General features: G+C 34.4%; 1 long non-coding RNA gene across 1 annotated transcript in view; it reads right to left on the bottom strand.

The window, feature by feature from the left end:
- Nucleotides 1-249: 249 nt before the first annotated feature.
- The window catches only part of LOC141377499 (uncharacterized), a 37173-nt gene continuing 25878 nt past the window's right edge, over nt 250-11544 (bottom strand). The window contains exon 3 of the long non-coding RNA XR_015507383.1: nt 250-1410. This is a non-coding gene — a long non-coding RNA (uncharacterized LOC141377499). The remainder of the gene's footprint in view (nt 1411-11544) is intronic.

Genomic DNA, 11544 nt, shown 5'->3' with positions numbered 1-11544 from the left:
AACGCCTACGAAAGTATGGTCAGCCAGAACAAACACAACTCCTTTACATCACTAATTCTTCACTGCATGTCTTTAGTAAATCCTGACACTAGTTTCAACCTCTGAAAGAGCTGGCGTAAGCTGTTAGTAAATCTGCCTCTGTTTGCTGCAACTGGATTTGCATAGCAATCACAGGAAGAACGAGATGCTGAAATACTCCGACTGAATATCACAAATTTGGGTAAATAAATAAATGAAACCAACATACATCACTTTTGCCCAATTCTGTGGATTTATTCTTAGATACCTTATCAGGTGTGCTCTTCTAAATGAAGGTCATTGCTTTTAATGCCTGACTTATTAGCCACCAAAAAACAAACACTTTTGATTACAAATGAGAACATATTCTTAAAACGTCACATTTAAAATCAAAATCTCTCTGCCTAGCAGCACAATTTAAATCTGGGTCACGTCATTCCCTGATCCCTTAGCCTCTCATTTCTTGTTCTCTTTGTACTGGACTATGAATAAAGAATGACAGCTCTGGCATTTAATTAAAAAAATAAAAATAAAAAATAGATAAAGTATTCGTGCTTAAAATGTATTTTCCTCCTCTCAATCATTGTTATTCTTTGGAGCAGCCTTGGATCTATCCAACCCTCTTACTTTAAGACATTCATATTTGTCAACCACTTGGTAACTAATCAAAACATCAAGCCTTGATGTCGTTCTCTATTTCAGTAAGAGCTTCCCGCTCTCCTGTGAGCCGCCGGGCCATTTCCCAGCACGCACTGAGCTCAATGACTCTTTCACAGGGAGAAAACAGTCATGCGGGTGCTTGCCAAAGATGCAGCCAATTGAAATTCCACTCCCAGTACAATGTTGATATGTTTTGTGTTCGTAAATACAATATCGAAATCTCTCTGCAGGTGAAATCACCACAATTGTTTCTTTTGTGTGAGCCCAGCTTTACTTCTCATTTGATATTCAATTCCATAAGCGCTACTGCGGCTTGCAACTCTATAATACAGTCTGTGTTTCAGTATACATTCTATGTAGAGAAGGTCTGAATGTAGAGCGAGAAGTTGAATTTTAAAGTAACGCTGCAGGGAATACCAATGTACAAGATGTACATTCCTGGCACACCGTCGTTCTGATGTCTATCTCCTTAGGTAAGGCAATATGGAAATAGTGTTGGTTGCACTGTGGAGTAGATCCCGGTTATCGCTGGATGGGTTAGTTGTATAAACCACATGACCGGGGAAGATAAGAGCAAAGCAGGAACTCGGCGGTTAGTGTGGTCAAAAGGTTTAAAGGGGATTTGCACTGCTGCTGATCCAGCATATGACCTCAACCTCTTCTTTTCTGTCTGAGCCATGAAGAGCCAGTCTGCCCAGGGAAAAGGTAAACTGCTTCATTTAAAAGCCAAACCTATGATGAAAGCAAATTAAGTTAAAAGTGGAGCTAAATAAATATTTACAAAATAAAAGTAGGCTTGATTACATAAATTTCTATCTATATATATCATATTATACATACTTATTTGATGAGCATTGATTTTTTTTACTATGTCTGAAATAAATACATTAAAAATTTACAAATTACATAATTACTTTTAAAATGTCTATATGAGGTCTAATTAGTTGATATGTTCTGCTGGCAATTGTTATTTACATTATATGTTATGTTCTTAATAAAATGAAATGTCATATTATAAACTAAACATATATTTTATGTTCTTTTTCAATGAAGAAAAAAGTTTTTTTTTTTTTTTATCATGAGACTTGTGCATATTTTTTTGACTGTGTTGGAAACTTCCTGTGTTAAGAAAATACACAAAAATGTAATTATAAGTAATGCCTTGTAGGATTCCATAATAAATTAAACACAAGAACCGTATAATGTTGTTCCAAAAACAAACAGCTCATGCAAAAACATTTATTTCGATCATCATTTACTCTCCAAACCAGTATAACATTTCTCCCTCAACACAAAATGAGACGGATGAAAAATGAAATTGAAGATGGTGATTGCAACTGTCAAGCTCCAAAAAACACATTAAGGTATCGTAAAAAGTATAATAAAAGTAGTATATGACTCATGTGCAACGACTCGTGTGCTGTATTTCAAGTTTTCTCCATCTATGTGACAGCTTTGTGTGAGGAACAGAATGAAATTTAAATAATTGTACTGAACATCTTCCTGTATGGCCCTCAAATGTGGGAATTAATTATTTATTCAAGTCTCTATTACATTGGGTAAATGCTTTACCATATCCAATACTCTATAACTTAAAGTGGCGCAACAAAATGACTAAGTTTTCTTTTTAAACAGTTAATTTAATAGATAAATCTGTCGAATTTTAATTTCCCCATTATTTTATTCATCTAATTGAATTTAAAAGTAAGTGTTCTCAATTGTAAAATGAGCAAATTATGGCTTTAACTTTAATTAAACTTTTGTTTTTAACCTATGAATTAAATTTGGCTTTTGAATTTTAGAATGCTTTTTATGCATAGGCATTCTAGTCACATTCCCAAGCTTACCAATCCAGGATGGCTGAATTGTCCTCCTAAATATTCATCACTCACTATAACGCATGCATAATTCTCCTAAACATGTTATTTTCCCTCAAAATGAGAACAATTCCATTATGCTTCCTCGCCTTTTCTTCAAGGATCATGGCTGCAGCCTTTACAGTACAATGAATTCAGCAAATGTGTCAATCCAAACTGATCTGGACATAATTGATGAACTACAGGTGAAAGAACTGACACCGGTAATTTGAAATAAGTACCAGGGGAATTAGGCATCACAAATCTAATCTTGCGCATAGCAAAACCTGATTTTAATTTCAAATCATTTCAGGCATATGCTTGGGAGGGAAGCTTTAGGTTATTAACTTTGCAATGAGAAATCTAGATCAATTACTGATGCATGCATATAAGCCTGCCTTGAACTTATGAATAGAGTTGCAAAATACTGTAAAAAACTGACAATGCTGTATTTTGTTTTTCTGTGATATACATTACGATATAAATACAGTTAGATGGGTTAAACAGATATAAGTGGAAATAATTTAGTATTTAGGCTGATTCTGTACGGGAGTAAATAACATATAATAAAAAAAAATGTCAGGCACACTGTAAACTAAAAAAAAAGTAATTTTAGCCCCTATTATCTATTAAAAATTATCATATTTTGATTTTGTGGGTCTCCAACAATAGGCTGATTGTTGTTCAACACTTGCATTTTCTTATCCCCACTGGAAAAAAAAAAAAAAAAAAAAAAACAGCTTAAACTAGCCTAGGCTAGGTTTAAACTAGCCTGGTTTTAAAGGGGGTTTGGCCATTTGTTGGCTGGTTTCCAGCTATTTACAGCCTGGTCTTAGCTGGTCAGGCTGGGAAATGACCAGCTAAACCCAGCTTGACTAGCATAGCCAGACTGGGAGCCCAGCCATAACCAGCTATGTCCAGCTTAAACCAGGCTGGTCAAGCTGGTTTTAGCTGGATTTAGCTGGTCATTTTCCAGCCTGACCAGCTAAGTCCAGCCAATCAGTAGGCTGGTTTAAGCTGCATTTTTCAGCAGGGATAATATGCATTTATTTTTACCTAATAACCCCAATGACTCCCATATGATTTGTTTAGCCATTACTTTGTACCCAAACTCCTCTTTAGTGTGATGCTAATCTACACTGATTGGTCCAATGACCCAGTCTGTTGTGATTGGTCGACTGTGTTTACCGCAAGACAGAGAGAAACGTTCACCACAGCTTATCAACATTGTTGAAGCAGTAATGCATTAAAGCAATGCAGTTAAACACCAGCATATATATATATATATATATATATATATATATATATATATATATATATATATATATATATATATATATATATATATATATATATATATATATATATATATATACTGTTTAAGTCAGAATTATTAGCCCCCTTCAATTTTTTTTTTCTTCTTTTTTTAAATATTTTCTAAATGATGTTTAACAGAGCCAGGGAATTTTCACAATATGTCTGAATATTTTTCTCCTGGAAAAAAAGTCTCAGTTGTATTATTTTGGCTAGAATAAAAGCAGTTTAATTTTTTAAACACCATTTTAGGGACAAAATTATTAGCCCCTTTAAGCTATTTTTTTTTCTTGATCATCTACAGAACAAAACATTGTTATACAGTGACTTGCCTAATTAACCTAACTCACCTAGTGATAATAATTAACTTAGTTAAGCCTTTAAATGTCACGTTAAGCTGTATAGAAGTGTCTTGAAAATTATGTAGTAAAATATTATATACTGTCATCATGGCAAGGATAAAATAAATCAGTTATTAGAAATGAGTGATTAAAACTATTATGTTTAGAAATGTGTTGAAAAAATCTTCTCTACCTTAAACAGAAATTTGGGTAAAAATAAACAAGCGGTCTAATAATTCCAGGGGGCTAATAATTCTGACTTCAACTGTATGTGTGTATATATATATATATATATATATATATATATATATATATATATATATATATATATATATATATATATATATATATATATATATTTTTTTTTTTTTTTAAACAAGGTGCACTTTCAGATTTAAACCTCAGCTGGATGTTTTCATTCACTTAGAGCTGCAATACACACCATGGCAGATAATTTTCAATAGTGTTAAAAAGTAATTCAAAGTGTTTTCTCTTTATTTAAGGTTGTGAATTGCAGTGATCTCTGCTCTGTCGACTTTTTATGTTGAAAATTCAACTCTACAGTTTAACAAAGGGACTACACAACAGAACACATATAGAAATGTTAATCTAGTCTGACAGAATTCAAGTTATCTGGGGCCACCACAGTGGAATGCATCACCAACTTATCCAGCACATGTTTTATGCAACGGATGCCCTTCCAGCTGCAACCCATCACTGGAAAACATCCACACACACACACACACACACACACACACACACACACACACACACACACACACACACACACACACACACACACACACACACACACACACAAACACACACACAAACACACTCATTCACATGCATCCAATTCACCTGTACTGCATGTCTTTGAACTTGTGGGGGAAACCAGAGTACCTGGAGGAAACCTATGCGAACATGGGGAGAACATGCAAACTCCTCACAGAAATGCCAACTGAGCTAACTGAGGCTCAAAATGTCTTTGAGCTTGTGGGGGAAACCGGAGTACCTGGAGGAAACCCATGTGAACATGGGGAGAACATGCAAACTCCTCACAGAAATGCCAACTGAGCCAACTGAGGCTCGAAATAGCAACTTTCTTGCTGTGAGACAAAAGGGCTACCCACTGCACCATCGTGCAGCCCCCAGGTAAAATATATAAATAAATAAAATAAATAAATATAACAAAACTACAAAAATCACTATATTTAATAATAATCACTATATATATAATAATATAATATAATATATAATATTTCACTATGTCGAATACCACATATATATATATATATATATATATATATATATATATATATATATATATATATATATATATATATATATATAATATGTGAATTCAGGCAGTAAAACACAAAAATAATAAAATACAATCAAAATCCAATTAGAACCACTTGTTCTAAACACTGAATAAATATGTATATTTACAGACATTTGCATAAGTAAATGAATCGATTGAAAGACCGGCTCAAACATTCCAGCAGATTTCCGCACACATATTACGTGTGGGCTTACACTTTTGACAAACTTCTTTCTCCAAAACTGCTTTCCTGCTTTCTTGCAGTTGTGCAAATCAAGTCTTCACAAAACAAGCTGCCACATCAATCTAAACAAGGCTTGCCTTGACAAGAAAGCAGCCCCCTCATCCTTCTCGGCTTTATTAATGATTTAAAATCAAAAGCTGCTTTGTGGTGCATCGCATGTTTCCAGGGTGTCAATTGTGACTCTACACATCCGGCGCTAGTGAAATGTGGCGTGGTGAGATTTGTGCTAAAAAGGCTCTTACATCTGAGTGAATTGGACACTTGAATGCTTGATGAGGCTTCGGATACTGACAAGTGTCATAAAGCGAATCGGGTAACGAACGGAACGCCGCTGAATAAACCAATTAGCCGCCTGCCGCAGGGGCCAACCGGAAGCCAGGCTCGCACCGGGACGCAGTGGGTACCGTTGCCTGCCAAGAGGAGCTCTCAGAGAGAGGGGCACGAGCTCGTGATGGGAATACTAATGGGGAATGATACAATACAGGTAATGAAGCATTCTGCAGGAGAGCCCAGATTTCTCCTTCAGTGGCAGGTGTTCCAGAGAGCCAGCGAGAGAGGAGGAAAGAGCGAGTGACATTGAGTAAAAGCGCATCGCACACTCTACTGATCCAGCAAGACACCCTCCTCTCCGTTCTAATTAGGCCTGCTTCAGAATTCATTTTGACATTTGTGCTGTGCAAGGTGACGACACAAAAACCATGGAAATTAGCTTCTAGCTCTCAGAGGCGCCTTGCCCTTGCAACCCTTTGTAAACGTGGAGCCCGTACGTCTGTCATTACTTCAATTGGCATCCGTCCCCTGTATAAAATCTCAATCCGCTGTTTCCTCCAAGACGCCGAGGACACAATGCTCTCATATTTTCTTCTCAGCGCACTGCATTATTAACTGAAGATTCATATGGAAATATGGCTTCTTTCATCTGATTTCAAAGAGATGCAGTTTAGCGCTGAAGACAGCTTTGCTTAATGAGTATTTTACTGTGTTTCTTCTTTTTTTTCTCGCTCTCTTTGGCACATGGGACGACGTATAAAGTCTCCCACAAAGAGCTCCTTATAAACTAATTGAGGGAATTACGTCCTGTAGTCCTCGTGAATTTTGAGCAGGGATGATCTCTCCCCACTGAAGTAAATAAAGTAGATGCAGAAGTTTCATTTAGTCATTGAAAGACAAGATGTACTTGACTGATTTGAGGTGTGTTTTATTTGGTGTGGTAATGTAAAAAGAAAAAAAACATGGAAGCACTTGTTGCTAGAAAAATTTTCAGCAGCGATGTTTCCGTTTTACAGATTTAACCTAATTTTACGATAACAGCTTATACACTGTAAAAAAATAAATAAAAGAAATAAAAAGAAATAAAAAAAACAATAGCTGTTCTCACTAATACAATAAAGTGCAGTTAACTTTTTGTGAATACATTTGTTCACTTTACAGTGTTTAAACAAGTATTCCCAACTTGTTAGCACATCAAGTTGTTAAACTAAATAGATTCAAGTAATCTTGATGTACAATAATATGTATTTACAACTTTTAAGTGGCCATGTGTCAAAATCATGTTAATGATAGAGAATAGGGATAAGAGAACTGAGGAAACAGGTGGCGGAGTGGGTAGCGATGTCACCTTACAGCAAGAAGGTTGATGGTTCGAGCCCCTGCTGGGTCAGTTGGCATTTTTGTTTGGAGTTAAAGGCGAACTGGGTAGGCTAAATTGCCTGTAGTTTATGTGTGTATGTTCTGGTCCTCCAGGTTGGGGGATGACATTGGCCTAACATTGGGCTAACGAACAACCTCATAAAAATAAAATGTTATGGAACACCAACATGGTGCGGCTAAATATCAATTTCAAAATAAAAGGCCCTGTAAGTAAGCTATTTGTTTTTGTCTTTACTTGAATGTTTTAGTTCAGCTTACTTGATCATTTTAAGGTATTCAGTTTCTTAAAATTTTCCTAGTAATGTGAACCCTAATAAGACGTTAACACAACTAATTATTTTGAATAACGCTACTGAAGTTTACCTTAATAAAAAGTTGTTAATATAAACTATTTAAACTATGCTTAATTAAAATGAATACACTGCTTTTTAATATTTATTCTATACTTGTTTTGAGAAAATTCTCAACTTTTTACAATTTACAGTGTGTAGTAATGTTCCAATCTACCATAGCTCCGTTATCAATTCTTTACAATTATGTACTCTGACAGCCACCAATAATGGACACAGTGAATTAAAGGTGCAGTAGGTGATTGTCCTCAGAAAAAAAAAAAAAATAAAATAAATAAATAATAAAATAAATAAATAAAATAATGATAAAATATTGTTGTGCTGGTTAAAAGGCTCTTCACATTCCGATATTAATGATTAAAGTAAATTAACTAAATGTTTTTTATGTGTATTTTTTATTTTCTGGATAAGGCATACAAACAAAAAAAAAAATAATAATAATGTTTGTCTAATTTAAAAATGCCGGGCCGAACTAAATTACGATTGTTAACTCAAACAGTCAAAAACTTTAAATTTGTATTTCTGCACACCCTTTTCACGCAGACAGATCCCGGTGCGTGAAGCATGGCCACCAACAGCTGACAGAGAGTAACATTAGGTAAACTCAGCATCAACCTGAACTTTCTGAAAGACCAACGTGGCCTTGTATCTACAACTGGAAATGTATAGTAAGTCACTAGTTTTCTTGCTAACGTAAGTGTAATTTAAAAAGATAACAAATATTTCTGTTTTTAGCTCTCTTTTGATCTGATTATTATTGAGTTATAGAATAACAAAACAAAAGCAAATAGTGTTCTTCCACCTAACCAGCTTTACTGAGGTGAAGTTTGATTTGGACTTAAACATTTGTTCATTTTTGAACAGTGACAGCCTGTGACTACTCCAACTCTAATGTTACTTTGAAAACTGGGTCTGAAATAATGTGTACAGTAGCATGACTTCAAAACAACATTAGCACTATTTCATTAACTGTAAACATGTTGTATTTTATAGTCATTGGCTGATTATATGATTTCACAATGTAGAATTTGCAAACAACACTTTTGTGAAAATATATTATTTTGAAGAAAGTCTGAATGTTCGAATATAAAACTTTGCCCCCTATACCAGTTTTGGGAAACATTATTCCTGCACCCTTCTGGCCAATGTGCTGGACAATGTGTGTGTCTCTATAGCAGGGGTGTCTAAACTCAGTCCTGTAGGGCTGGTGTCCTGCAAAGTTTAGTTCCAACCCCAATCAGACAAACCTGGTTTACCTAATCAAGCTCTTACTAGGCTTTCTAGAAACATTCTTGTAGGTGTGTTGAGACAAGTTGGATCTGCATGACGCCGGCCCTCTAAGAAAGAGTTTTGACACCTCTGCTCTATAGTTTTCTAATTAGTGAATGACATGATCTAGTGTTGTATAAAATTATCTACGGTCATCTATTTGGTGTGCGTTCGTGACTTCAGGAGGCGTGGCTTTGGACAGCAGAGGAGGGATGTGCATTTTTAAAGCTATTATGCTAACATTAGCATTTTGGCAAATCACCTACTCCACCTTTAAAGCTCATTGCATTATCTATCCGTACATAAATTTTCCTTAAGAAAGTACTTTGTTTACATTCTAACAAGGTACACACTGCTATTCACACAACAAACAGACTCAGAAATAATAATATTAATAATAGTAATAAAACAGGTTGATTCTTGTTCAAATTACTTCAAATAAGCTAAAAAAAATAGTTTGAAATTAGTATGCTTGTTCTACTAAGTTAACTTAATCGGTTTGTTATGGCACAACATGAATTAATTTTTTTATTGTAACTACCTGCTTAGTGGATGCAAAGTTCCCACCATGCTTTGTGTTGGACTTCATTAAAAGGAAATACTGTTGATGTGATAATGTGATAATACTGTATAAACTAATATTAAGTCTTTTAAGTTAAGAAAAAGACCTGCTTGAATTCAATCGTTACATAGTTTGAGGATTTAGAAGATTTTCAATTAAGGTTTTGAGTTAAGGTTACTCTATATCAGAAGAAAAGCACTCATGTTTGAGTGCTGGCAGCTTCATTAACATCAATAATGCTTGTTGTTTCACCCAGTGAGCCATAACTGTGAAAATGAATGCTAGTTCTGAGATCAGACTCAATCAACAAAAATCATTATTTAAGTAGTTGTTCAGTTTAAACTACAATAATAAACCAAAGTAAGTGACTGAGATTAATTGGCTCAACATGAGTAAACTGTGTTCCAGACGAGTTTAATTAACAAGATCATTCAAATGAAAATTATTTGACATTGTTGGTTCAATATGAATTTTGCTCTTTTGTTCTATTTGCCTAAAATATGTAGACATAATGCGATTCAAATGGTTGAAAAATTGTCATGGTTAAATCTAGTTTCACAATTGGTTGATAGATTGATTGGCTTATTGATTGATTGATTTTTAGAGTAAACACAATCAGGTTGATGAGAATTTTTAAAAAAAAAATGAAAAAGACAAAATAAGAGTTTACCTGTCATCCACTTATTTCAACATTTTGTGAGCCTAAAAAAGTAATCTTTTGACAAGTGAAGGAAACCTGATTTTGTGAAACGATGATGTAATGTGCATTATGTCTATTGGTACTAGTGAATAACTGACAACCAAAATAAAATGCTTGATCACAGTGCAATATTTTCAATACAATGAGCACCATTGCTAATATGGAGGACCAGGAGTACCAGGAAGAAATAAAATGAAGAATCAAATGATCAGTTTAATAATTGAAGCATAACAATGTGTATAAATAAATCACAATTTAAATGGACAAATAAATAGATTAAATGTGGTTATTTAAATTGTGTTTTTTAAATGTCATTTAATAAAACAATGCAAAAAATACCTTTTAAATGTTTAAATAAATCAGTAATTTTATAAATGTCACGTTTTAAAATGCTGTTTTTTCATTCTTTCGGTTTAGTCCCTTTATTCATCAGGGGTCGCCACAGTGGAATGAACCGTCAACTTATCCAGCATATGTTCTATGCAGCTTATGCCCTTCCAGCTGCTATTCGGTACTGGGAAACATTCATACACACTCATTCATACACATGCACTATGGCCTATTTAGTTTATTTAATTCACATATAGGGGAATTTCCAACCTACATCACACATGACAATGTCACACGTGTTCAACTATGGATATCGGTTTCAATAAAAGACCGGTTGCAATAGCAAACATGTTGTGTTGTGCGGTAGGATGTCAAATTCGATATAGAAGTGTAAAATCACTTGGAGTTTCAAGTTGTATATTTCAGGCTGGAAGCTTGGCCATTTCGTCTTTTCCAATATTCGTTGGGAGGGTGCTATCACAAATGGAGCTGTCAGATGAACGACGCTCACTTTAATTTTGCAGAATAACTGTGCTTGTCACTGGGTGACAAACTGTTATAATATGCTGATAGCATTATGTAAATAATAATATATATATATATATATATATATATATATATATATATATATATATATATATATATATATATATATGTAATCTATATAACTTCTGTCTAATACAACAACAAATTCTGTAACCCATCGGATGTCATTCGCTCGCTGTAAAGGCTAGCGCTACCGTTTTTTTTTTTTTTTTTTTTTTCTGCAACCTCGCTGCGCCGCATTCTGAATGTTTAAAAACAGGTAATTTGCCTATAGTGGATGTTTTTGGACTGTGGATGAAACCAGATCATATTAAATGCATTTAAATGCACAATTTAAAAAGCTTTTTAAAAGGCATTTGGCAAACGCTTTTCTCTCTGTA

The sequence above is a fragment of the Danio rerio genome, chromosome 14, assembly GCF_052040795.2.
Source record: "Danio rerio strain M-AB ecotype USA chromosome 14, GRCz13ab, whole genome shotgun sequence".
In the NCBI taxonomy this organism is placed as follows: Eukaryota; Metazoa; Chordata; class Actinopteri; order Cypriniformes; family Danionidae; genus Danio; species Danio rerio.
The sequence above is the reverse complement of the archived record's forward strand: the minus strand, read 5'-3'. Positions and strand labels throughout refer to the sequence as shown.